Below are 24,919 nucleotides of genomic sequence, written 5' to 3' on the forward strand. Positions count from 1 at the left end.
GGTTTGATGGAATGTTCTGCGGCCATCATGTTCCGTTTCACGAGCCCCTGATGTGCCTAAGTAGTGGAAACCCCACAAGTGACCCAAATTTGGAAACTAGACCCCCAAAGGAACTTGTCTAGATATGTGGTGAGAACTTCAAACCCCCAAGTGTTTCTCTAAAGTTTATAATGCCCGGGCGTGAAAATAAGAAATCCTTTTTTTTGCCCCCAAAAATTATCTTTTAGTCCCCAATTTTTAATTTTCTCAAGTGTAACAGGAGAAATTGGGCCTCAAATGTTGTTGTCAAATATGTCCTGAGTATGCTGGTACCCTGTATGTGGGAAAAAATAGTTTCGGCACACGTTGGGGCTCGGAAGGGAAGTACTGACGTTTTGGTATGCAGACTTTGATGGAATGGTCTGCGGGCATCATGTTCCATTTGCAGAGCTCCTGATGTGCCTAAACAGGAAAAAAAAACATTACATCATGTGACATCATTTTGGAAAGTAGACCCCCAAGGAACTTATCTAGATGTGCCCCCTTTGGAAATAATCTGTTTCCTGTAAAGTAAATTAGTAGTGCATGGAGGTGTGGTACAATTTGAAGCAATCCTTCATACACAGGCCAGGTTTGTCAGGGCAGGTGTCGCATTGATAAATGGTGTCCTTGCGTATTCCCCTTTTGTAACACACTCGGCACCTTTTTTGCAGCTTACCTTGTCTTCCAGTGGGCAGGACCACCCCCGGAAAATGCTGACCTTGTATGATACGAGCACCTTCAGTCCTGGAAGTACTGGGGACCGCTCCTTCCAAAATGCCAAATATCAGGGCCTTAATCACTACCTCCAGGAAATGAAGGTATGACATATCGGTGTGGAGTTCACATCGTGACAGCAGGAAAGCGTTGAGCATTGCTATTTGTACAATGTGCATGGCCAGCTTTTTGTACCACACCCTGGCCATTCTCAAAGCACTGTAAGGTTGGAGGAGTTGATCAGAGAGATCAACGCCCCCCCGTGTTTTTGTTGTACCCCAGTACACAGGTCAGTTTGCTGACCTCTGTAGAGGTACCCAGTACAGTGTTGAGGGCGCTGCAATCACCATGTATGGTGGTCAATAGAAGGACATCCCTCTTGTCCTTGTACTTGACCATCAGCAGGTGGTCGCTACAATGGGCTCTACTCTCACCTTTTCTGAACATCTGCCCAAGTAGCGTCTTTGAGAGGCCTTTCTGATTTATAGAGTGGGATGCTGGTGTAAAAGTTATCGGTGTAGAGGTGATAACCTTTGTCCAGCAGTGGGTGCACCAAATCCCACACAATTTTCCCACTCACTCTCAGGACAGGAGGACACTCAGGGGGTTCAATCCTGGTGTCCTTCCCTTCGTAGACTCTAAAGCTGTAGGTGTACCCTGAGGTACTCTCACTGAGGCCCTCTTGCTGGGCAGGTACTGGCCGAATCCGAGCCGTCCCTTAAAATGAATTAAGGACTCATCCACACAGATGTCCCTTTGAGGCACGTACACTTCAGCAAACTTTTTGTTGAAGTGTTCGATGACCGGCCGAACTTTGAACAGACGGTCAAAGTTGGGGTCATCTCGTGCGGGACACTGTGAATTAAAGTTATAATGCAGGAATTTATAGATGGCCTCAAAACGCGTCCCGGTCATGACCATTAACACTGGAGTGTTACTTAAAATATCAATACTCTAATATTGCCGAAGTTCTGGCTTCTTCAGAATCTCCATGTGGAGGACCAGGTCCTCAAAACTGCATCATTTCAACTGCGTCTATAGGAGACCAGTTAGAATATCATAAACCTGAGTTTTGTTCCAGAAATTGACAAGCATACAAATTAGTTTGCTCCACCATGAGGTTAACAAAAGCCTCAGGGAAAAAGACTTTGAAAAAGTCTAGTTCTGTGTGGCCGGTGGTGTCAAACTTGATTCCTGATTCTGCCACAAAATCAGGAATCAGTGGCTCGCAATTTTCGGGTGGCGAGGTCCATAAGGGGTCCGCAGTGGGGTGCACTGGTTTATTTTCCGGAATGGTGGGTGCTGTTTCATCTTTATCAATAATGGGCGCTGCCTCATCTTCTATCCTGCGGCGTCTGCGTGGCGGTTCCACAGGACCAGAGGAGGAAGATGAGGTGGGGGATGAGGATGAAGCATCAGAAAAGTAAAGAAAAGTAGGATCCTCTCCCTTGCTATCAGTGTCGGAAGCAAGAAAAGAATATGTCTCCTCCAATGAATAGCGCTTTTGAGACGAACAGGATGAGCGGGACTTTTTTGTGAGTATGGTGCTTGGGTGTATTTTTTTGATAACTATGTGTACATGTGGGGGATAGTGATTGGTGCAAACTATTCTGAAAAGAAAAAGCTAATTGAAAAAAAGCAAAAGTCTAAAATAACAGGCCCTAGCTCTAAGTGAACCGCGTTACTTATCAAAGTTTGGCGACTGCTGGGTGGGCGAACGGGGATGTGGAAGAAGAAGGGAAAACGGCAGGCACGAGAGCTCTCAAAGTTTGGCGGCTGCTGGATGTGCGCACAGGTGTGGTGCAAGGGGGGGGTGAAAAAAAGAAAAACAGCAGTCACAAGCTCTGATAAGTGAACCGTGTCATTTATCAAAGTTTGGCAGCTGCGGGATGTGTGAGTTGGCACAAAGGGGGCTGGGGAAAAAAAGGGAGCACGAGTGTTGATCGGTAAACTGCATCACCAATCAACATTCTCGGCAGCTGCCAAACGTGCGCATGGAGGCAGGGCAAAGAGGGACGGAGGGGACTAAAAAGAGGGAGAAGGGGGAAGGGTTTTTTTGGGTGGATGAAGAGAGATTGGGTAGGGATCAGGGATAACACTTACGGTTGTAGCCTTTCTTCTGTCTTCTTTCTTCTGTCTTTTCTTCAGCAGGGATTGTGGTGTTACAGGCTTCTGTAGCACCACAAGGCCCAGCACAGGAGGAGATCTGGCTGTGTGAATTGAACAGCCAATCACAGCGATTGGGAGGGTTGGGGGTCGGCGACAGACCCCAGGATGCCGAGGCCATCTTCCCTGAGGTAAGATGGCGTCGGAAATTTAATGCGATCACCACTACTTAAGTCGTGATGTCGCATTAAATAGCATGATGTACTATCCTGTCACTGGAAATTAAGTCCCAGGTCACCTCGACGGGATAGTATGTCATAAGGGATTAAGGGATTAAAGTCTGTCAGAAGGTTGTTGCTATGTAGCCGGACAGCAGAATGAGGGTCTAAGACCTTGATTCCAGCAATCTGTTACTGATCGAGCCCCAGAGCTGAGCCAAGACAGCAGTTTTCTGTGTACAATGTATAGTGTCAAATAACTGCTAAAAAGTGCCATAGTATTGTTAGACTGGGAGGTACGAGGCCAATTGACGTGTAGTGAAAATCTCCTGGTAAAAAAACGCGGATTTCATTGAAATAGCACATAATGGAGCTCTCAGATTACAAAGAAAAAACCTGCTGTCAGATCCCCTTTAATTGGTGATGAACCCCTTGAAAAAATAATTATCAGGTGAACAATCATTACACTGATGAAGCCAAACACATTTTAGTCTATGTTTTCTATAAGGCCGGGATAACACTTGTGAGAAATACGGCCAAGTCTCAAATGTTAATACCCGGCATTGCCGCCGTCGTTTTACATGCAGCCGCACGCTCCGCTCCTGAGTGACGGTGGCAATTTCGGGTATTAACATGCGAGACTCAGCCGTATTTCTCGCATGTGTGATCCCGGCCTTAGAGTCATACAAATTGATCATGTTTAATGACTTTGGGCAAAAGATAATTTTGGGGGTTTATTCTTTGAAATATTCTGAAAAATGTTCTTTTGTGGAAAGATTACTTTTGAATTAGTGACCATAGGATGTAAATTTTAAAAAAATAGACACCTATGTATTAGATGAAAATTCCAGAGCAAATTTGCAGACATGCTGCTGACTTCACTCTTTGCAGTAAAAATGTACAGGTTGCTGACATGAAATCCTCAGCGATGATCAATTTGCCATTTGTGTTTTCTCAGACGTGTGTGAATGAGATGTCTTAAAAAACTAATCACTGAGCATTTTTCCTTTTACCTTTGAAAAGCCACAATAGAAAAATTCTTGAAGAGAATCTGTCAGCAGATTTTTGCTATGTAATCTGAAATCAGCATTAGGTAGACCCTGATTCCATCCATGTATCACTTACTTTACTGGGTGCAGCAGATATGATAGAATCACAATCTTTCTCTGCTGCAGATATGATAGAATCACAATCTTTCTCTGTTGCAGATCTAGCAAAGCTCAGTCAATAACTCCAACCACACCACAGCTTTATGTGTACATTATATAGTGAGAGGGAGCTGCTCATTAATGCTGGGTTGGACTAGGAGCCACGAGGCCAGTTGTCCTCTAGTGATAATGTCCTGCTGATAAAACACTTATTATGTTGAAACAACAAAACGCAGTCCAGTAAGAGTAACATTAAGGTGATTTCAGATTATATAGCAATAACCTGTTGACTGATTCTATTTAATTTACATGATTTACATGTTTTTGTGTATTTTCAGCATTACTAGGGGTGTGTGATAACATCAGGGCCTTAATGTCTGAGGGGGTCAAAATATCTCCTAATTCTAATAAGATTCAAAGTATTATAAATGATACATGGTGCATATTGAGACCTTTTACAGATCTTGCACTGGGACCCAAAAACTGCACCTAATTCATCTGAGTTTATGCGGCGCCACAGGGTCCTGGTCGTCGCCAGTGGTATTGCTTTCCTCTCGGGGAGAGTGATGCTACGTTTGAGGACATACTTCACCTGTGGGAAGGTATACCATCCAGCTGCCATAACATTACCCCAGTGGACCCCTTAAAACAGCATCGGTCACCCTGACCGAAAACCACAGGTGGCGTCATGACCATAAACTTTATCCCTTTAAAGACCTTTCCTATTTACACAGACGTCCCAGGGCCACGGACCGGGTCAGCCACCGTGACATCCCCCTGTGAACCAAAGGACCCGGTACCGAGTACCCCACGGCCCTTAGGGGGTGATCCATTTACATCATCTTTAGTTTGACAACTTTAGTTAGTTAGCTCTGACATCATCAAATTAGATATTATCCATGAACTGTCTGTCGACACAAAACACTTACGACATGCCTTCTACAGTATGTGTCATGAAACAATTGTTGTGTACACTACCTATAATACCATTTACTGACAAGCTGTGGATTCCAATACACCTGAAAAAATTGGCCAATTCTGTAAATTTTAAAATATTCATCTTGGCTTCTACTGTCTATGTATTACAATCTGATCTGCAAAATATGCAAATATATTCATCTGTTTTCATGGTTTCCAGAGTTAACAGTTCAGAAATGCCTGGACATTTTTCACTGTCTGTGTTAAAAAAAATCATCATTGATTTATTTAAGCTGGAGAAGCTTGTACAGATAATGTGTTTTGTAAATATATCTAATTTTGTAAAGTCTGTCTCAGGCTGCTTGGCAGTGGTCGACAGACTAAGTGCTGCCCACTCCTCTATCCACGATGAAAGTAAAGTCCTTAAAAAATTGACATTTTATGCCCTGACCGTAAAAAAAATGTTTGATTTATTTGAAGCTGAAGAAACTTTTTCAGATTATTTTAAATGTTAATATCATAATTTTATAGTTTACAATGAATGCAGCTGATACGTCCACCTTCCCCCACCCCATTGAACCCTCACCAGCCAAGTAAAGAATAGGAAATAGACTAAGGTAAAAGGACCCCTAAAGTACTCCCCTATTTTTTCACCAAAAAATACCAGCAAAAGTAAAAAAAAAGTGATGTACTTTGGGGTGAGACATAACAGGGAGTAGGGCTGTTTGGTTTCAATGAAAGCGTCCACAATTTGGCAGGTGCCCTAAGGGAAATTAAACAAATAAAGGGATACCGAAACATATGATTGATTTCTCCCATCACTCCACCCATCAAAATTGTTTTTCTCACAGTATATTGTAGTCATAATGTTATATGGCACTGTATACTTAAAAGAGCTTATTTTACCTTTCTACCCAGCTAATTCTGCCCTTTTCCATTAGGTCTATGACATAACGTGATTAATAACTGACTAGCTAAATCCTTCTAAGTCAGGCCTATATACATTTGTATCTTATGAACCTACAACACAGTACTGATGAGTCATAGTCAGTATCAACATGTAACCATTTATCTCAAAGTACTTTATGGGTAGTGATGGGTGACCCCAAACAGTAAAGTAAGGGGTCCGTACCGAACACCTACTATTTGGGCAAGGACCTCGAATACAAATTTCTCTAAGAAGTCTGTGTTACTGTCTCAGGTTGGCACCCCAAACTCGGGTGTTTTCCATGCTGTCTTTTGCATGACAGAGCAAGAAATTCCAGTGGCTCTGATGGGCGGTAAGATTAATACCTCAGGTCAGAGAACTGCGGTTCTCAGCAAGCTGCTGTGACCAAAGGTAAAAAGTTTACCGCCAGTCACAGAGGTGTAGGTTAATGGGAGTAGTACTTAAATCAGCCAACTCCTCTGTGACCTGCGGTAAACTTTTTACTGTCGGTCACAGCTCCTAGCTCACGCTGTCATCTGACAGCATAGTAATCACAACCTTCTGACCTGCAGTAATGATCTTACTGCCTGTCAGAGGCAAACAAACAATGGATATTCAGGCCCCCAATCATCTGAATGGGGTCCAGGTTCAGGTGCTGTTCTGGCCAGCTTTTCTTATGTCCCCCATAGCCAGCCCCTCATGTACCACACAACCAGCCCCTTATGTCCACCTCAACTAGCCCCACTTATGTCCCCCACATTCATCCCCTCTTATGTCCCCCATAGTCATCCCCTCTTATGTCTCTCATAGCAAACTCCTCCTATGCCCCTCACATGCCTATTATACCCTCTACAGCCAGCTCCTCTTTGGTCTCCCATAGCCAACCCCACATATGCCCCCCACAGCCAGCCCATCTCATGTCACCCATAGCCAGCCCCTCTTATATTCTTCATAGCCAGCCCCTCTTATGTCTTTCCATAGCCAGCTCCTCTAATGTCCCTCATAGCAAGCCCCACATACAGTATGTTCCCCATAGCCAGCCCCTCTTATGTCCCACATATGTCTACCATAGCAAGCCCCTCTTTTTACCCCATAGCTAGAACCTCTTATGTCCCCCATTTATTGTCAAAATATAAAAAAGGAGCTTATACTCACTGTGACAAAACAGCATTTAATCTTAGTATCCATATGTCTATTTTCAGTAAGCCATGAGGTATAAACTATTATCTTAATGTTGACTGTTCTTGTAGGCTGAATTGATATTTGTAATTTAATGAATGGTTATTTACCTCTTATATCAGCTACAGTTTACTGCACTGTTATCTTTGCAAAACAGGGATGCAGGCTCATTGAACAATGATGTTTGCTGATATGTTGATTGCACATTATACCAGGCCATGCAGTTTGTGGACTTGCAAACATTGAAAGATAAACTCTAAGTAATCAAAAAATGCAGGTTAACCTCATCACCCCTTCCCCTTGAACTGTGGATAATGGCATGAAGGACAACAGTTGTGAACTGTAAAAAGGGGATATGCCTATGTAACTAGACATCCAAAATTCCAGAGAGCCAAAGAACCAGAGACTCTTAACAAAAACACAGCCAGGAACACTCTACAGTATAGTATGGCTTCATCACGAGGGACACAGATTTGACATTCTACAGGGTGCCAGCTTGGAGAACCAAGTCCCTGGCTGAAAGAATACAGATCTGCTCCATTGACCATCACTGAACTCATGGATACGTTTGGGGAAGCCAGGATTTGGACCCACCAGTCACCTGAGCCTCATGCATACATTTGGGAAAGCCAGGATTGGGACCTACCGGTCACTTGGCTCTATGGAGATGGTTGGAATAGCCTGCTGTTGCTACATTGGAGCATGCTGTAGGTAAATAGGGTTTTAATTTAACCTCCAAGGTATCTTGACTATGAAAAACATAATTGTATTTTTTGTTTCTTACTTTTTGCAATTGTATTACCTCAATGCTATCCTATTCGTCTACATTATGATGGGATGTAACAAAAACAAATAGTAATTCTTGGCTACACGACTTGTGTCACAGCCAAAGTCGCAGTCTATCCCCAGTCCTATGATTTCCTAATTCATGCAAAGAAAATGTTATCTGTCCTGTCAAACATAAAATCAACATGGCAACCCTGATGGCTGCCATCGGTACAGGTTTCTTCCGACCACTCCATTACCTAGGTGCTTATTTTCAGGTTGTTAAGGCACTCATGGTTAGTAAATATTGCACAATTTTACAAGTCCACAATGATTTTTTTACAGCTTTAATGGACGTGAAATAAAATAAAATAAAAATTACAAACTGTATTCCTTCGAATTTTGACCAGCTTATATGCAGATCTATATGTCTCCAATGTTACACACTAAAAGTCAAACTTTGTTTAGTCTGATACTGTAAGTCATACTTTTTTAGTGAATATTAGAAAACACATGGAAGGAAATATAACTTCAGGATCTGACTGTAAATGGTTGGATTGATTTCTGTTAGCATAGAGACACAGCTCTCTATTAGGACTGTAAAAATAAATCAGTATAAAAAGTTTAGCAAAACTATTCACAATGTTGCTTTAAATTGTTTGCTTGTCTTTTTTTTTACCGTGAAAATAGCCTTTCAGATGAGTGCACCTATTATCCTTTGGTAACTGTGTACTATTTTTTTTTACATGCTATCCTTGTGATCTATTCAACAGAAGTCTTTTCCTAGTATAATGTTTCTCTACCAATAGCTTAGATATTGGCATAACTTGGCTCAGACTTTCCTTGAAATAGTTTACACAGCCTTACACAAAGTCGAGCTCAGCATGTTGCAAAACGTTGGTGCTCTCCTCCCTTAATGGAACCTCTGCTAAGATAACAAAGTCTATTTCCAGGGTGATAATCAATGGATTCTATACATTGCTCTCAGAGTACACCATTTTCCACTAAATGAAAAATTCAACAAAAAACTGAGTTGACTGTTCTGGCAACACTTCCAGAATTCGAAGCCAAAACACTTCAACTTAATTTCTCAACTTAACAAAAAGAAACTTGAGTTGGCATATTAAAAATGCAACTGAATACCAAATATTTCTCCACTTTCAAGGAAATCATGGGATTTTTTTTCCCGTTTTATTTGTTTTATTTTTAATTTTTAAACACAAATTCTATATATTTCAACTTTCCAGTTTTAAGGAGCTACAATACTGCGTAATAGAATAAAGAAGAAAAATCGAGTACATAGTTGTGTTATGAACTGTGACTCTTAAATTAAATTATACTAATCAGATAGATAAAAATTGTCTGGAAAACGTTAAACATAATAAGTAATTGTATACCTTTTTTTATCTAAGTCCTAAGAAGATTGCAGATCTTTTATAGCCTGGCAAAAATCATAAAACATTGCCACAGTGCCTGTTTTATTGCTATATTTTGGGTACATCTGTGAAGCTTGGCAGTCAACTGAATTCTTTAGAGAGGTTCAAACGCTTTTCAATATTTGGAATTATTTTAATGGCATATTTTGATATATATATAAGCTGAACTCAGCTGCGGGAGAAAGGTATTCAGAAACAGGAAAGAATGTTAATGATCTGAAGTGATTGCGAGACTTCCAATGAACTCTGTGTTCGCACAAGTAGACTGCAGGGATTATCTACAACTAGATTCAACCATTATTTTTTTCTGCAGGAGCAAAATGATCATAAAAAGGTTTATTTTAAAATGTGAAAACCTTCACCGCACTGTCTCTATTACTGAGACCTGATAATATGTTTTAGGATAGGAACAGAAGATCTCAAAGGGCTTTAAACACTTTCTGCTGTTTGAGACAAGAATAGCAAGTCAAGTAACCAAAATTCTGTTGCATATCCGTAAGAATGGAGCTGTCTGGCTAATAAAATTTTGTTCAATGGTCGAAGAGAAAATTTAAATCTGATAGTGGCTATTAAGAGCATTTTTTTTGCCCTGGGGGAGATACATTATACAGAAAGGCCTTGAATTTGAATGAGAACAGTGTAATGCTCCATTTAGCCTGTGGTGGTGCTGCAGGAGAGCTTAACAGTTAAAGTACCGTTTAGTGCGTTTTTCTTTAATTCTCCTCATCCGTTAGCTATCAGTAATGTATGCTCTTTTTGTACACTAACGTACTGTACTTATTGATGGCTGTTTTCTACAGTTTCCAGTGCAGCTTCAGTCCTCCAGAGCAGTGATGGAAATAACAAAAGACAGCGACTGCCAACTGTTTTAATTCATACACTGAACATATATTACTGATAGAAAACAGATGGGGAAAAAAAACCACACGCTGGAATGATATATTAAAGGGAAGCTGCAATGTTGTACATAATGTCAGTGCTGTGTACAACTGATGGAGAAAACTGATCAGAATGAGATATAGAATTGTTGGAAAAAAATGAGTATAATTTAACTAATACATTGGGATCCAAACAAATTAAGAAACTGCATATTTTAAAGGGGCACTGCCATCAAAGTTTTATCCTCTTGCAGTCATCATATTATACAGCACTATGTACTTACAATTGCTCATTTTGTCTTTCTGCTCTGCTAATTCTTTTCTTTCCTCTCCTCTATGTAGAAACATGAAGTCTTGTCCCAGCTTTTATCATTCCCCTCTTCAATTCCTGACCCAGCTGAACTACCCCCCCCCACCCCCACCAGGGTCTTTTGCAATTTCATGCAGGGAAAATTGATGTCCTGTTTCTATGTAGAGGTTGGAATAATTCAGCTACTTAGATTTTAATCACGTGATGTCATAGACTTAATGGAAAACAGAAGAATTAGCTGGGAAGAAAGGCAAAATGAGCAATTGCAAGTGATCAGTGCTATACAATATGATGACTAGAAATGAGTGAACTTGCTTGGGTTCCCGCTTATTCGGCAAGCTATAGCGCTTGCCAAATAAGCTGCAGAGGATCCCGGCTTCCTGGATCGCACCTGCAGATCAGCTGATCAGCACCGCAGTTGCATGTGTCAGTCACGAAACATGCATGGAGAGCCTGTTTGTTGGATCCAATTGGTTATTTACTTTATTTACTTTACTTTAACTCTGCAGATTTTATCTGTTTATCCTTGTGTTTTAGGTTACTATTAATTTATGTAGCTAAACAATGTGTATATTAATTAAACATCTATTCTTTGCATACGTACATGTTTTTAATACATTAAAAGTACAAAAGAGATCAGGCAAAATTTTCATGTTGCTGAATTCACAAAGAGCAAATTCCAAACAAATATATTTTCTAGAATGTGTATTTTTCTCAAATTAGTATAATACAATTTCACTCAAACACATTTGCCCATCTGTAGTTTAAAGGAATATTGATCACTGATCTCAATCGAGCAAAAAGCTCAAAGATGATAAAATATTGACAGAAAACAAAAAGCATAGAATCAAGCCTTTTTCAATTCAGCTTGTTTTATTAACGTTTTTCTCTAAATATAACTGTTGTACATTTACACAACATGTTAATTTTTTTTCCATCTCTGTTTTTATTTATTTATATTCCCAAAGCTGCAGAACCTGAAATGCACTTCTTGATTATACTGTATCACTGAATAGACAAGTAATGATCCAGTTACTAAAAGGCCCCATTAAAAATAGATAACACACAGTTGAAAAATGGCTTGGCTGAACAATGGGTTCGCAGTTTTTCCTTGCAACACCTCCATAGACAGGATCACTCATTCTGCTGAGCACTCCTGTGTTCTTTATGAGAGAGCTGCTGACAGACTCATCTGGAAAGGACGTGATGTGTAATGTCTAGTGTTGAGCATTCCGATACTGCAAATATCGGATATCAGGTATTGACCGATATTCACTGTATCGGAATTCCGATACTGAGTTCTGATATTTTTGCGATATCGGATACCGGAATCAGAAGTTTCCATAGTGCAATGATGTACTATAATGGAGTGTGGGTGGTGCGTGGGTGGTGTGGACGGAGACTGCGTGTGTGTGTGTGGGCAGGGTCTGTGCGTGACTGTGGGCTGCCTGCCGGGGGCTCTGTGCGGCCTGCTGGATCTCTGTGCATGCCTGCCAGGGCTCTGTGCAGCCTGCCGGTGCTCTGTGGGGGCTGCCGGGCTCTGTGCGTGCCTGCTGGGGCTCTGTGCGGCCTACCGGGGCTCTGTGTGGCCTGCCAGGGCTCTGTGTGGCCTGCCGGGGCTCTATGCAGGCTGCCGGGGGTCTGTGCAGGCATCGTCCGATGGGACTACAAGATATTTTTTGGATATCGGCCTATGCAATCCGTTACCGATACTTCTTGATATCGAAAGGTATCGCTCAACACTAGTAATGGCCGCTCTCTGTACTGATCTCAGTGCAAAGCTGTGTGGGATTATAACTGACACATCTGCAGGTTCCTCTCAGCTTCAGCTTCCGTCTCACAGTCAGTGTTTGCAATACAGCAGAGCTGTGAGAACTGCAGCAAAAGTGTTTACAAGAATTTTTTTAGTTCTCCTGCTCTGTGTTAGTTAGTTAGTTAGATGTCTCACACTGGCAATGCCCCATTTAATTTAAAATAAGCTTTGGAGGCAGATTCTCATACAGATCACTGCCTGCATATAGCCTGGGACAGTTATTTTACATATAGGAAAAATATAAATGTAGCTGGAATAAGAAATCGAATCCCAGATATCAAGGTACCACTTTATTCAACTTACTATTACCTGCATGCCTATATACAGAGGGTATGGAAAGTATTCAGACCCCTTTAAATTTCTCACTCATTGTTTCATTGTACCCATTTGGTAAATTTAAAAAAATTCAATTTTTCTCTCATTAATGTACACTTTGCACCTCATCTTGACTGTAAAAAAAACATGAAAAAAATGTATAATTTTTTGCAATTATTAAATAAGAAAAACTGAAATATCACATTGTCATAAGTAGTGTTGAGCATTCCGATACCGCAAGTATCGGGTATCGGCCGATATTTGCGGTATCGGAATTCCGATACCGAATTCCGATACTTCCCGCGTATCGGATACCAGAATCGGAAGTTCCCAGAATTCAAACTGAACGCAGCAGCCAATGAGGAATGATTGGAAGTGTGGGCACACCCTGTTTAGCATGGTGGGCATGTAAGTACTGGCAAGGCTTGGATTGGCTGCTGAAATGATGTCACTCTGCACTATAAAAAACGCTGCCGCCATTTTGCGCTCACTCTGCTGTGATTTCAGTTAGGGACAGGACGCTGTGTTCTAACTGAGGGCCAGTCGAGCTAGCTAATTGCTTTATTTTCCTTTCCAAAGGCTAATTTAGCAAAACGCTGTGTGTTCTTCACTGTTCACCTTGCTCTTGCCTTGCAGCGCTGTTTTAGCAGCGTTCTGCAAGGTCTCTGTGTGTGTGTGTGTGCAGCTCACTCTGTAGTCTGTGTGCAGCCATATACCCGGTTGTATTCAGCTCAGGGGGGGTTCACACTGCCTCACACAGTTGTCCTTTTTTGCTCTTAGTGCAGCCTGCTGCACATTTTTTCTCACATTTCCTATTAGTGTTTTTCCACCAGTCTCCAGCTCTATTGTGGAAAAACACTACATAGGATAACCTAGAGGGGGGTTTTTGGGCCTTGCAGCACCGTTTACGGCTGTCTGCACGGTCTCCGTGTGAGCCCAGCTCGCCCTGTAGTCTGTGTGCAGCCATAGCCGGTTGGATTCAGCTCAGGGTTCGTTACTGGCTCATACCTTGAGAAAAATTTTACTTTTTTTCAAATAGTGCAGCCTGTTTAAAATTTGAAAAAAAAAATTCCTATTAGTGTCTTTCCACTCGTATCCAGCTAAATAGTGGAAAAACACTATATAGGATAACCTAGAGGAGGGTTTTTTGGCCTTGCAGCGCCGTTTACGGCTGTCTGCACGGTCTCCGTGTGAGCCCAGCTCGCCCTGTAGTCTGTGTGCAGCCATAGCCGGTTTGATTCAGCTCAGGGTTCGTTACTGGCTCATACCTAGAGAAAAATTTTACTTTTTTTCAAATAGTGCAGCCTGTTTAAAATTTGAAAAACAAAAATTCCTATTAGTGTCTTTCCACTCATATCCAGCTAAATAGTGGAAAAACACTATATAGGATAACCTAGAGGAGGGTTTTTTGGCCTTGCAGCGCCGTTTACGGCTGTCTGCACGGTCTCTGTGTGAGCGCAGCTCGCCCTGTAGTCTGTGTGCAGCCATAGCCGGTTGGATTCAGCTCAGGGTGCTTTACTGCCTCATACCTTGAAAAACAATTTCCTTTTTTTCAAATAGTGCAGCCAGTTTAAAATTTGAAAAAAAAATTCCTATTAGTGTCTTTCCACTCGTATCCAGCTAAATAGTGGAAAAACACTATATAGGATAACCTAGAGGAGGTTTTTTTGGCCTTGCAGCGCCGTTTACGGCTGTCTGCACGGTCTCTGTGTGAGCCCAGCTCGCCCTGTAGTCTGTGTGCAGCCATAGCCGGTTGGATTCAGCTCAGGGTTCGTTACAGCCTCATACCTTGAGAAAAATTTTACTTTTTTTCAAATAGTGCAGCCTGTTTAAAATTTGAAAAAAAAAATTCCTATTAGTGTCTTTCCACTCGTATCCAGCTAAATAGTGGAAAAACACTATATAGGATAACCTAGAGGAGGGTTTGTTGGCCTTGCAGCGCCGTTTACGGCTGTCTGCACGGTCTCTGTGTGAGCGCAGCTCGCCCTGTAGTCTGTGTGCAGCCATAGCCGGTTGGATTCAGCTCAGGGTGCGTTACTGCCTCATACCTTGAAAAACAATTTCCTTTTTTTCAAATAGTGCAGCCAGTTTAAGATTTGAAAAAAAAAATTCCTATTAGTGTCTTTCCACTCGTATCCAGCTAAATAGTGGAAAAACACTATATAGGATAACCGAGAGGAGGGTTTTTTGGCCTTGCAGCGCCGTTTACGGCTGTCTACACGGTCTCCGTGTGATTTAAACTAGCTCTGTAGCCCGATCTGCACCAAAAAAAAAGTTAAGTTCACCAAACACAACTTAACACTTGTGTAGGCCACATTTGAAAAATAATAAAGTTTAGTCCATAATTTACAACATTAGTGTTTCTTACACCTGTTAGGAGGAGCATTTCAGGAATAAGCACACTAAGGCCTTAGTACTTTTCTGCTTATCTTTATCTGTCAACCAAGATGAAGAGGGCAGGGAGTAAGGCACGTGGGCGTGGGCGCGGAGCAGGGAGAGGAGCAGGGAGAGGACGTGGTGATTCTGTGCCTGCTGCGGGCGCCGGTGACTCGTCGTCACTCAGTTTCAGCAGGGAAAAGTCCTTCATGCGCAGCTTTGTCGGAGAGCGCCGTGCACCGCTGCTACGTGAAGACCAAATTGAAGCCGTTGTCGGGTGGATGGCAGCTAACGCCTCGGCATCGACTTCAGTTAGTGCCACATCCTCTCAGGCACAGAGCACTGGAGAGCAGCCATCTGTCTCTTCACCACCTGCCAAATTGGCCAGGCAGTCAGAGAGCCCAGGACAGGAGCCGTCTCTACTTCTGTTCTCTGAATCTCTTGGCTTGGAAACAGGGGGCCAGCCAAGCAGCATTGGAGAAATGGAAGAAGAGGCAGTGTGCAGTGATGCCCAACAGCTTTTTCTCTCTGACTCTGAAGAGGCAGGTGGGCCAGTGCCTCCGGTGACCACAGCGCAGTACGCATCTGATGATGAAACTCAGGTGCCGCTTTCTGGTGCGTACTGTGCTGCCGAGACTACCCAGGAGGAGCAGTTGGTGGCAGAGGGTAGTGGAGATGATGAGGTCGTTGACCCATCGTGGCGTGAGGAACAGGAAGGTGGTGGGAGCAGCTCTGAGGAAGAGATTCCCCTTACGGGCTAAAGAGGGAGAGGGAGGGGGAAGACTGCGGAGCCTGTAGCCTCCACTTTGGCACCCGTTAGGAGCCTGTCTCTTTCCAAAGCCAAAAAGGGCGCTCCCAAGACTTGCAATGCCTGGTCCTTTTTTGACACAGTTGCAGATGACATTTGTTTTGTCAAATGCAAGCTGTGTCATCAGAAAGTAAAAAGAGGTAAAAGTGTCAGCAACCTCAATACCACAAATATGTGGAAACATGTGCGGAACAGGCACGCGGTGGAGTTACAGAAACACAGTGAAGACGTAGGCCAACCAACAGCGGCAGCTACCACCTCTTCATCTCGTGTTGCCTCTTCCTCCACTGTTGTCCAGAGACCTAGTGTAATTCCACCCACAGCACCACCTTCCCAGTCATCCTCACACTCCCAGTCTACTCTACAGCCATCGGTAGTCCAGGCATGGGAGAAAAGGCGGGCATTCTAGGCCAACCACCCCCGAGCACAGGCTTTGAATGCAGGCATTGCCAAACTGTTGTCCCTGGAAATGCTCTCGTTCAGGCTGGTGGAGACTGACAGCTTCTGTGACTTGATGGCATTGGCAGTCCCACAGTACAAGGTGCCCAGCCGCTTTTACTTCAGCAGGCAGGCTGTCCCTGCCCTGCACAGGCATGTTGAGGCAAACATAAAACATGCGCTACTGAACGCCGTCAGTAGCAAGGTCCACCTCACCACCGATGCATGGACCAGTCAGCATGGACAGGGGCGATATGTTTCCCTCACTGCCCATTGGGTTAATGTTGTTGAGCCAGGTACAGATCATGCGAGTGGCGCAGGACGTGTCCTGCCCACTCCAAGGATTGCAGGAATCCAGTCTGTACGCATCGACTCCTCCTCTTACACCAGTTCCTCTGATTCCTCTCTGCAGGATCCGTCACAGTCCACCTCCACATGGACCCGTGAACATTTACCTATGACCGACATGAGCACAGCCGTGGCCAAACGTCAGCAGGCCGTCTTGAAACTAGTTTCATTGGGGCATCAAAGCCACACAGCGCAGGAGCTCTGGAATGCCATCAAGCAGGAGAGCGATGTGTGGTTACTGCCAGCGAATCTCCAGCCAGGCATGGTAGTGTGTGACAATGGCCGAAATCTGGTGGCAGCTTTGGCCCTTGGCAACCTCACTCACATCCCATGTCTGGCACATGTGCTCAATTTGGTTGTGCAGAGTTTTCTGAGGGACTATCCGGATCTTGATGCCCTGCTGCACAAGGTCCGCCTAGAGTGTGCTCACTTGCGGCGTTCCAGCTTGGCCAGATCCCACATTGCTGCTCTGCAGCGCCGATTCCGCCTTCCGGAACACCGCATCATATGTGACCTACCTACCCGGTGGAATTCCACGTTACATATGTTGGAACGGTTGTGTGAGCAGCAGCAAGCAGTTATGGAGTACCAGCTGCATCAGGCGCAAAGAAGTCGCAGTCAGCGCCGATCAGACTTCACAACCACAGAGTGGGCCACTATGAAGGACGTCTGCCAGGTTTTGCGTCCTTTTGATTATTCCACGCGGATGGCAAGTGCAGATGATGCACTAGTCAGCATGACTGTCCCCCTTATCTGCCTGCTTCAGCAAACTTTGCAAGGGTTAAGGGATGATGTGGTGGAAGAGGTGGAGGATGAGGAGTCACCTTTTCCATCAGCTTCTGGAGAGTCAGCGCCACGTGGTTCCTCACAAAGGGGTACGCAGGGGCCAATTTGTGAGGAGGATGAGGAGGAGTCAATGGAGGAGGAAGAGCTCCGTCCAGAGGAGGGAGCGACACAATTGTCCAGTGGTCAGTGTGTACAGCGAGGGTGGGGTGATGACGAGCGGGCAGAGATCATGTCTCAAGCAGGGGACAGCGTTTCTGGGCCAGTTGGCACTCTGCAGCACATGGTGGATTTCATGCTGCAGTGCCTGAGAAACGACCGCCGCATCGACCACATTCTCAACATGCCTGATTATTGGGTGTTCACCCTCCTCGATCCTCGCTACCGGGACAACGTCCAAAACCTCGTCCCTGCGTTGACCCGGGAGCGTAAATTGCGGGAGTACCACGACACACTGGTGAATTCCATCATCTTCTCCTGTCCAACTGAGAGGAGTGCTGCTAGTGCTTTACAAAGCAGCTCAGTGCGTCGAGTCAGTGGGGGAGGCTCTGCCCAAAGAGGGAGCAGAAGCAGTGCCTCTGCCCAAGGCAAGCCCAGTATGGCACAACTCTGGCACACTTTTGTGTGCCCGCCCCAAATGTCTACACCATCACCGGCGGCTCCAGTCAGCAGGAGGCAACGGTTCCGTCAGATGGTGACAGACTACATAGCTTGCCCTCTTACTGTACTCCCAGATGGCTCTTCCCCGTTCAAGTTTTGGGTCTCTAAGCTGGATACATGGCCAGAGCTAAGCCAGTATGCATTGGAGGTGCTGGCTTGCCCTGCGGCTAGTGTCTTATCGGAACGTGTCTTTAGTGCCGCAGGTGGTGTACTAACAGACCGTCGCATGCGACTATCCTCCGATAACGTTGACCGGCTTACTTTCCTGAAAATGAACCAGGCCTGGATCTCGCAGGAATTTGCCACTCCTCTGCCTGATTAAGTAATTGGGTGTCATCCAGGTCTCCTGCTGTGTTCATCTTTCTACCACCTGAACTGCTATTCCTGGGCTCCAACACCGCCAGTTGCGGCTCAGAAGTGCAGGCTGCACAGTAAAAACATACGACCCAGTGTTATTGGGTTTCAGTAACGTCAGCTGATCCCCAGCTGTGTAGCCGGCAATGTGTCCCCCCGTCGTTTGTTACTGAAAGAGCCATCTTGTGCAGCACTAATGCTGCACAAGGAAAAGGTAGCTCTTTTTTTTAGCTCTTTGCACACGCAGAACTTAACACTTATAAAATGTGTTCACTGATACCGTTATACCATCCCGGAGCTGGGACTTTCCTTCGTAATGTGACGCAGCACAGCCGTCATTCCTACCCCCTTGGTGCCATGCGCTGCCTCCTCAGCGTTGTTTTAAGCTGTCACGGAGCCTGCGCTGTTCTGTTATCCCTTGGGCATGCCCTATTTGCGCTGCCTATCTTCTGACATAATTTGGTGTCAGGCTGGCTGCGCCTGTGCGGTCGCGCTGCCCGAGATCCCGCCTCGCAGTGCCTTCTGATTGAGTCACACTGCGGGCCTGGGATCCATGGGCATGCGCAGTGCATATCTTCCCCTCGGGCTCTCGCTCATTTCCCTCCGCCTTCTTTAGACTGTGCGCCGTCAGCTGATCCCTAGCATGCCACGGCCGTGACACCGCACAGTCTGAAGAAGAGGGAAGGAGGGGAGTGAGAGTCGAGGTTATGCACTGTGCATGCCCATGGTTCCAAGGCCCGCAGTGGGATTACGTTAGACGAGACTGCGAGGTGGGATCTGGAGCAGCGTGGACGCACAGGCACTGACAGCCTGACACCAAATTATGTCAGAAGACAGGCAGCGCTAATTGGGCATGGCCAAGGGCTAACAGAACAGCGCAGGCTCCGTGACAGCTTAAAACAACGCTGAGGAGGCAGCGCACGGCATCAAGGGGATAGGAATGACAGCTGTGCTGTGTCCCATTACGAAGGAAATTCGCACCTCCGGAACGGTTTAACGGTATAAAGGGACACATTTTTAGTGTTTACTTCGGTGTTTGCAAGGAGCATAATTAAAAGAGCAACCTTTTCCTTTTGCATCCTTAGTGCTGCACAAGATGGCTCTTTCAGCTACAAACGTCTTGGGGGGGGGGGTTAAAGGTTTCCTTTCAACTTGCTCCAATCAGGCTTCGGCCTACACTCTGTTCCTCTGCTCCTCCTGCTGTCCCTGGGCTCTAACACCGCCAGTTGGTGCCTGGAAGTGCTGTGTGCACAGTCAACAGTCGCTCCTCTGTTATTGGGGTTCAGTAACGTCAGCTGATCCCCAGCTGTGTGTGCGGCAATACCTCCAATCTGCTCCTCCTGCTGTCCCTGGGCTCTAACACCGCCAGTTGGTGCCTGGAAGTGCTGTGTGCACAGTCAACAGTCGCTCCTCTGTTATTGGGGTTCAGTAACGTCAGCTGATCCCCAGCTGTGTATCCGGCAACGTGTCATGCGACCGCCACGCTGGCACAACTAAAATGTAAGGGGACCTGTCCCCCCCCCCTAGGCGTTTGTTACTGAAAGAGCCACCATGTGCAGCACTAATACTGCACAAGGGAAAGGTCGCTCTTGAAATTATGCTCCTTGCAAACGCTGAACTACACACTCATGTAATGTGTCCCCTCACACCGTCCAACCGTCCCGGAGGTGGGACGTTCCTTTGTAATGTGACGCAGCACAGCCGTCATTGCTACCCCCTTGGCACCGTGCGCTGCCTCCTTAGCGTTGTTTGATTCCGTCATGGACCCTGCGCTGTTATGTTATCCCTTGGCCATGCACAGTTTGCGCTGCCCGTCCTCTGACATCATTTGTTGTCGTCCTGGCTGCGCCTGTGCGTCCACGCTGCCCGAAATCACACCTCGCAGTGTCGTCTAATGTGATCCCACAGTGGGCCTGGTATCCATGGCCATGCGCAGTGCATATACTAGCCTCTCACTCCCCTTCTTCACGCTTCTTCAGACTAGGCGGCGTCAGCTGATCCCTAATAGCATGCCACGGCCGTGACGCCGCACAGTCTGAAGAAGCAGGAAGGAGGTGAGTGAGAGGCGATGATATGCACTGCGCATGCCCATGGATCCCTGGCCCGCAGTGGGACTACATTAGATGACACTGCAAGGTTGGATCTCGGGCAGCTTGGACGCACAGGCACTGCCAGCCTGACACCTACATGATGTCAGAAGACGGGCACCGCTAACTGTGCATGGCCAAGGGATAACATTACAGCGCGTGCTCCGTGACAGAACCAAACAACGTTGAGGAGGTGGCGCCCGGCACCAAGGGGGTTGGAATGATGGCTGTGCTGTGTCACATTACAAAGGAAAGTCCCACTTCCGGGATGGTTTGACGGTGTGAGGGGACACATTATATGAGTGTGTACTTCAGCGTTTGCAAGGAGCATAATTTTCGGAGCCACCATTTTCCATGTGCAGTATTACTGCTGTACAAGATGGCTCTTTCAGCAACAAATGCCTGGGGGGGGGGGTTAAAGGTTCCCTTTCAACTTGCTCCACTGCAGGCTTCGGCCTACACTCTGCTCCTCTTTGATTCCCTGGGTTTCAACACTGTCAGTTGCCACCTGGAAGTGTTGTCTACACAGAAAAAACACTAGGTGATGTGCCAGTGGGGTTCAGCACCGCCAGCTGTTCCCCTGCTGTGTAGTCGGCAACGTGTCCAGCACAAGCCACGCTGGCACAACAGAACAAAAGCTGCCACCAGTGCAGGCTTCGGGGGCAGGGGCAGGGGGGTTAAAGGTAACCTTTGAAATTGGTTCAACTAGGCTTCGGCTTACACTCTGCTCCTCTACTCCTCCTGCTGACCCTGGGTTCAAACACCGCTAGTTTCTGCCCGGAACTGCTAGCTGCACAGAGAAAAACACCAGTCAATGTGTTCGTGGGGTTCAGCACCGCCAGCTGTTCCCCTGCTGTGTAGTTGGCATCGTGTCCAGCACAAGCCACGCTGGCACAACCGACCAAAAGCTGCCACCAGTGCAGGCTTCGGCCTACACTCTGCTCCTCTCCTCCTCCTGCTGACCCCGGGCTCAAACACCGCCAGTTTCTGCCCGGAACTGCTAGCTGCACAGAGAAAAACACCAGCCAATGTGTTAGTGGGGTTCAGCACCGCCAGCTGTTCCCCTGCTGTGTAGTCGGCATCGTGTCCAGCACAAGCCACACTGGCACAACTGACCAAAAGCTGCCACCAGTGCAGGCTTCGGCCTACACTTTGCTCCTCTCCTCCTCCTGCTGACCCTGGGCTCAAACAACGCCAGTTTCTGCCCGGACATGCTAGCTGCACAGAGAAAAACACCAGCCAATGTGTTAGTGGGGTTCAGCACCGCCAGCTGTTCCCCTGCTGTGTAGCTGGCAACGTGTACTGCAAACGCCACGCAGGCACATGAACTGAAATTGAAGGGAGCCTGCCCCCCACCCCCCCAGGTGTTTCTATGTATAACAGCCACCTTGTACAGCAGTACTGCTGCATTTGTACAAGGTGGCTGACTTTTTCTCCTTGCACACGTGGAACTCAACAAGTACAAAATGTGTCTCATTACAGACCATTACAATGTCCCTGAGGTGTGACTTTCCTTTTTAATGACACGCAGCACCCCCATTGTTAGCGCTGCCCGTCTCCTGACATCATTGGTTGGCTGGCTGTGCCTGTGCGTCCCCCCTGCCCGACACAACGCCCCCCGTTGTCTCATATATTTTGACTGCGAGGGTGTGATTGATGGGCACGAGCAGTGCATATGTTCCCCTGTCTTCACTCCCCTCCTTCCGCCTTCTTCTGACTGTGCGGCCTCATGGCCGCGGCATGCGATATGGGATCAGCTGAGGCCGCCCAGTCTGAAGCAGGTGTAAGGACATGTGTGAGCGGCGAACATATTTACTGCACAAGGCCACAAATCCCAGCACCGCAGTGTGACTTTAGGAAAAGCCACTGTGGGTCTGGGATTTATGGCCATCGTTAACCGCACCGGCCAACATGAAATGAGGTCATGAGACGGCCTGCACTAACAGGGTATTGCCAAGGGATAACACAAGAGCGCAGTTTCCTGTACTGCAAATAACAACGGTAAGGAATCTGCGCACAGCACCTAGGTGTAAATTTGTACACCTGTGCTGCGTCTCCTTAAAAAGACTAGTAGTCACGCCTCCACTACTGTTTTACAGTATAATGGGCTAAATAGTGTACGTGTTTAATTCAGCGTGTGCAAGGAGCAAAATTAAATAGAGCAACCTTTGACTTGTGCATCATTAATGCTGTTCAAGGTGTGGCTCTTGTACCTTGCAACACCTGAGGGGGGGTTAAAGGTAACCTTTGAAATTGGTTCAACTAGGCTTCGGCCTACACTCTGCTCCTCTACTCCTCCTGCTGACCCTGGGCTCAAACACCGCTAGTTTTTGCCCGGAACTGCTAGCTGCACAGAGAAAAACACCAGTCAATGTGTTAGTGGGGTTCAGCAACGCCAGCTGTTCCCCTGCTGTGTAGTCGGCAACGTGTCCAGCACAAGCCACGCTGGCACAACAGAACAAAAGCTGCCACCAGTGCAGGCTTCGGCCTACACTTTGCTCCTCTCCTCCTCCTGCTGACCCTGGGCTCAAACAACGCCAGTTTCTGCCCGGACATGCTAGCTGCACAGAGAAAAACACCAGCCAATGTGTTAGTGGGGTTCAGCACCGCCAGCTGTTCCCCTGCTGTGTAGCTGGCAACGTGTACTGCAAACGCCACGCAGGCACATGAACTGAAATTGAAGGGAGCCTGCCCCCCACCCCCCCAGGTGTTTCTATGTATAACAGCCACCTTGTACAGCAGTACTGCTGCATTTGTACAAGGTGGCTGACTTTTTCTCCTTGCACACGTGGAACTCAACAAGTACAAAATGTGTCTCATTACAGACCATTACAATGTCCCTGAGGTGTGACTTTCCTTTTTAATGACACGCAGCACCCCCATTGTTAGCGCTGCCCGTCTCCTGACATCATTGGTTGGCTGGCTGTGCCTGTGCGTCCCCCCTGCCCGACACAACGCCCCCCGTTGTCTCATATATTTTGACTGCGAGGGTGTGATTGATGGGCACGAGCAGTGCATATGTTCCCCTGTCTTCACTCCCCTCCTTCCGCCTTCTTCTGACTGTGCGGCCTCATGGCCGCGGCATGCGATATGGGATCAGCTGAGGCCGCCCAGTCTGAAGCAGGTGTAAGGACATGTGTGAGCGGCGAACATATTTACTGCACAAGGCCACAAATCCCAGCACCGCAGTGTGACTTTAGGAAAAGCCACTGTGGGTCTGGGATTTATGGCCATCGTTAACCGCACCGGCCAACATGAAATGAGGTCATGAGACGGCCTGCACTAACAGGGTATTGCCAAGGGATAACACAAGAGCGCAGTTTCCTGTACTGCAAATAACAACGGTAAGGAATCTGCGCACAGCACCTAGGTGTAAATTTGTACACCTGTGCTGCGTCTCCTTAAAAAGACTAGTAGTCACGCCTCCACTACTGTTTTACAGTATAATGGGCTAAATAGTGTACGTGTTTAATTCAGCGTGTGCAAGGAGCAAAATTAAATAGAGCAACCTTTGACTTGTGCATCATTAATGCTGTTCAAGGTGTGGCTCTTGTACCTTGCAACACCTGAGGGGGGGTTAAAGGTAACCTTTGAAATTGGTTCAACTAGGCTTCGGCCTACACTCTGCTCCTCTACTCCTCCTGCTGACCCTGGGCTCAAACACCGCTAGTTTTTGCCCGGAACTGCTAGCTGCACAGAGAAAAACACCAGTCAATGTGTTAGTGGGGTTCAGCAACGCCAGCTGTTCCCCTGCTGTGTAGTCGGCAACGTGTCCAGCACAAGCCACGCTGGCACAACAGAACAAAAGCTGCCACCAGTGCAGGCTTCGGCCTACACTTTGCTCCTCTCCTCCTCCTGCTGACCCTGGGCTCAAACAACGCCAGTTTCTGCCCGGACATGCTAGCTGCACAGAGAAAAACACCAGCCAATGTGTTAGTGGGGTTCAGCACCGCCAGCTGTTCCCCTGCTGTGTAGCTGGCAACGTGTCCTGCAAACGCCACGCAGGCACATGAACTGAAATTGAAGGGAGCCTGCCCCCCACCCCCAGGTGTTTCTATGTATAACAGCCACCTTGTACAGCAGTACTGCTGCATTTGTACAAGGTGGCTGACTTTTTGTCCTTGCCCACGTGGAACTCAAAACGTACAAAATGTGTCTCATTGAGACCATTCCACTGTCCCTGAGGTGTGACTTTCCTTTCTAATGATACGCAGCACCCCCCTTGGTAGCGCTTCCCGTCTTCTGACATCATTGGTTGGCTTGTTGCGCCTGTGCGTCCGCCCTGCCTGAAACAATGCTCCTCGTTGTCTTATTTT

The sequence above is a fragment of the Ranitomeya imitator genome, chromosome 5 (assembly GCF_032444005.1).
Source record: "Ranitomeya imitator isolate aRanImi1 chromosome 5, aRanImi1.pri, whole genome shotgun sequence".
In the NCBI taxonomy this organism is placed as follows: domain Eukaryota; kingdom Metazoa; phylum Chordata; class Amphibia; order Anura; family Dendrobatidae; genus Ranitomeya; species Ranitomeya imitator.